Below are 4,518 nucleotides of genomic sequence, written 5' to 3'. Positions count from 1 at the left end.
ACTTTGGGCTGTCCCACTCGGGCCCCACCCGGGCCCCATAGTGCAGGGCCCACACGTGCCCCGCATTTCATGCCGGTATTGGGGCCCACAGCGGGCTGCCCGCAGTGGGCCCACACGGGCCCCAAAGGGGCATGTTTGCTGGGGAATGGGATTCCATGCTGTTTCATGCTGCATTCCAAGCTTCAAAACGAATCCAAACACACCAAGCATATCATAAAAGCAGCCAAAACAACTGGCACAGTTCCCCAAGTTATACAATAGATTTGTTTAATGAATTGACCAAACTTTAAGTGATTACTTCACTGATAATCCTCTCTATGGAGAAGCGATCGGCACAGAAGAATCGCTGAGTCAAAATTGACAGGGCTCGTTACCCAAAGCAACTATGGTCGCAAGTAACGTCGTTATAGTTCAATGTTATTTAACAACCACAGTTCGCTAACGATGCTTTTGGGAAACACACCTCAGATCTGTCCAGTTTTTGAACCATTCACACTGGTTTCGTTAAACAAAAGAAATGATTCATTTAAAAGATTGACTCAAAAGAATCATCTGTTCACGAATCATGCACTCGCATTACCACGCCAAAGGTGATCTATTCTTGAACATTTCGAATGAATAAAGACTTCAAGTTCATCTGTAAAGCACACAAAGCTATCGTTTGACTTTATAAACTTTTATTTTATTCATGATTCGTATGGATCTGTTAACTGAATGCAAAGTGTGAATTCTAGGAGAATTTTTCAATGAAATTCTTAGAAATATTAAACGTAATGATAACCATTCAACACTCAAAATATGAGAAAATAGAAAAACGAGTTACTGGATAAAATTTTTCAAAGATCAAGAACAACTTACCTCAAGATGCTTTTGCAGATTAGACCATAGGGATTCGACGTTGAATCCTTCGATGCTGATAGAAGTTTTGTCGCAGGTAACTTGGGCATAGATTGCACTGCACTGAGATGTTACGTCCTTTTTCAGATTTCTAAGTAAAATAGTATTTGTATTTCCACGAGAGAAATGCATTATGCGAATGGCTTTCTGTTGTGTCGTCCATTTTTGTGTCGTGATGATGAGCATGTATACAATCTTTTTGTGTGAAGAAATTACATTAAAATTCAAAGTAGGCTAATCACTTTGGTAATATAAAAAACTTTTCGGATGTAACTGTAATTTGATTACCACCTATTTAAAATGTAATTATAATGAAATACAGTTACTCATATTTTGTATTTTAAATACGTAACGCCTTTACATGTATTTCGTTACTCCCCAGCCCTGGTAACAGTAAAACCACATAAACACATTTCATTACACCAAATACACAAAATAATGTACTTTTTAGCAACATCATATGACCCATTTAAGCGATTACTTCACTGATAATCCTCTCTATGGAGAAGCGATCGGCACAGAAGAATCGCTGAGTCAAAATTGACAGGGCTCGTTACCCAAAGCAACTATGGTCGCAAGTAACGTCGTTATAGTTCAATGTTATTTAACAACCACAGTTCGCTAACGATGCTTTTGGGAAACACACCTCAGATCTGTCCAGTTTTTGAACCATTCACACTGGTTTCGTTAAACAAAAGAAATGATTCATTTAAAAGATTGACTCAAAAGAATCATCTGTTCACGAATCATGCACTCGCATTACCACGCCAAAGGTGATCTATTCTTGAACATTTCGAATGAATAAAGACTTCAAGTTCATCTGTAAAGCACACAAAGCTATCGTTTGACTTTATAAACTTTTATTTTATTCATGATTCGTATGGATCTGTTAACTGAATGCAAAGTGTGAATTCTAGGAGAATTTTTCAATGAAATTCTTAGAAATATTAAACGTAATGATAACCATTCAACACTCAAAATATGAGAAAATAGAAAAACGAGTTACTGGATAAAATTTTTCAAAGATCAAGAACAACTTACCTCAAGATGCTTTTGCAGATTAGACCATAGGGATTCGACGTTGAATCCTTCGATGCTGATAGAAGTTTTGTCGCAGGTAACTTGGGCATAGATTGCACTGCACTGAGATGTTACGTCCTTTTTCAGATTTCTAAGTAAAATAGTATTTGTATTTCCACGAGAGAAATGCATTATGCGAATGGCTTTCTGTTGTGTCGTCCATTTTTGTGTCGTGATGATGAGCATGTATACAATCTTTTTGTGTGAAGAAATTACATTAAAATTCAAAGTAGGCTAATCACTTTGGTAATATAAAAAACTTTTCGGATGTAACTGTAATTTGATTACCACCTATTTAAAATGTAATTATAATGAAATACAGTTACTCATATTTTGTATTTTAAATACGTAACGCCATTACATGTATTTTGTTACTCCCCAGCCCTGCCTATTGTCAATAGCTACACTGTTAAAAAAATGTAATTTTACAGGTAATGACCTGTATTTTTTACAGAATGTTCCCTTTTTTATTGTACAAAGAAATACCTGTTGTTTTACAGATATTTGCTTTAATTTAAAGTTACACTATTAAAGTAACAGATAATTGCTTATATTTTGGTATTGCATATTTTTTGTGGTAACTGTTATGTATTTTTACAGAGTAATGTGTAATTTTACATAAAATGTTAATTAATATTTTACAGATTTTTTTTTTGTAAAAATAGAAAAAAGAAATGAATGTATGACTACAGGAATCAGCAGTTATTCAAAGTGTTTTCCTTACTATTGAAAACAGTTGTGGTTAAAGTGAGTTTTTTATTTATTTATTTTTTTTTTTTAATTATATATATATATATTTTTTATTAAGGTTAAATAATTGTATTTGTACACAGTACATGTACTATAAATTATCCATTGTTTATTTTACTAATCTTTTAACCTTTGTCTTAATCTTAATGTTATATTATTGTTTACATGACTGTCACTGTGCACTGTCCAATTATTTGGACAAAATGTTATTTTGATGCATAGTTTGTTTAAACTTTCATGACAAAAAGCCCTGTTGAATTGAAATGAACTGCAGCAGCATCTGTGGGCATTGTTCATTATAAATCACTGCATTCTTGAGGAAATGCACATTTACACCTAAAAGACCAGCCATCCTAAAGGCCAGGGTATTAGATAAATAGTGAAGAAAACCCAAAAGCTTATAGCACCTGGTATTCCCAGGCGGGCTCCCAAACGAGTACTAACCAGGCCTGACCCTGGTTAGCTTCCGAGATCAAACGAGATCGGGCACGCTCAGGGTGGTATGGCCATAAGCAAGTGCTGCCGCAAAGAAGGGGCATTATAATTTTTATATATAATAACATTACACAAAAAAACGCTGGGTTGTTTTTTCAACCCAAATGCTGGGTTGAGACCGCTGGGTAAGGACGTTGGGTTGTTTTAACCCAGTTTTGGGTTGAAAATTGGTCTTGATCAATAACCCAGCGGTGCTGGGTTGGGAACACGGACGTGAAAGAGAGCACGCACGTCACGTTAACATCGGACGTATCTCGACGACACCAGTGCGAGAAGCCGCCATTTTCTTAGCGTCTTCAGATGGAAGCGAGTGCGAGTGAAAGACGGTTTATGGTAAGTAAAGATTGAAAATGTAAAGTCATCATTCATTGTTTGAGTCCGGTAGTATCTTGAGATTTCATGGAAGGCAGAAATATTCTGAAAAGAGCTTATATTGAAAAATACGCGGATGCAGATTTGATATTTGTTAATGTGATAATTGTTAAAAGTAATGTTTTGCATGTTATATTTCAGACATGTTGAGATTTGTCGCGCCGGGAGTTAAGGACACATAACCCTGCTTGTGTGAGGAGGCGATTTTCTCCGCTTATTCAGAAGAGAGGGAAAGACGGTTTAAGGCAAGACAAGTTCATAATTCCATCATGTTATCTTTTTTTTTTACTAAGAGTAAAATAATGTTTGTTTTTGTAGATGTTGACAGCCAGAGGCATAGGAGAGCATCATTCTTTTGAGATTGATGTGAGTTATTTTTAGAAAATTAATGTTTCTGTTGTCTCCTGCCTGTTTACCTCACATTTTGATGCAACAACAGTATGATTACTTGTTCATATTTTATGTAAACCATTTATGTTTGTGTTTTTCATTGCAGAACTCAAACCAACTTTGGAGTTGTCTGATTTGGAGAGTCATCATTCTTGGTCTTCTTTTCTTAAAGGAATAGTTCACACAAAAAAAAAAAAAGAAATAAGCATTTACTTGCCCTCGTGTCATTCAAAACCTATAACACTTTTGTCTATCTTTAGAGCACACATATTTTTAATTTTCTCTCATAATTTTTTGTTAATCCATTGAAAGTAAGTGTACAAAGACTTCACGTGCACACTTACCATAACATGGATTTTAAACAATACCATTCTAAGGGGAGGGGTTCCCGTGGCACTCTGAAACAGCAGCCCATAGATGGAAATGGTGCATTCCAAAAACGCTATGTTTGAGTCATTAAGTCATCAACTCGATCTAAGGCTTATAATGCTGGAGTGGCTAGCAGTAAATCTGTAGCTGAGGGAGCAAACATCC

This window comes from Sinocyclocheilus anshuiensis, unplaced genomic scaffold (genome assembly GCF_001515605.1).
Source record: "Sinocyclocheilus anshuiensis isolate Anshui unplaced genomic scaffold, SAMN03320099.WGS_v1.1 scaffold1559, whole genome shotgun sequence".
Taxonomy (NCBI): Eukaryota; Metazoa; Chordata; class Actinopteri; order Cypriniformes; family Cyprinidae; genus Sinocyclocheilus; species Sinocyclocheilus anshuiensis.
Note: the sequence above shows the minus strand (reverse complement) of the source record.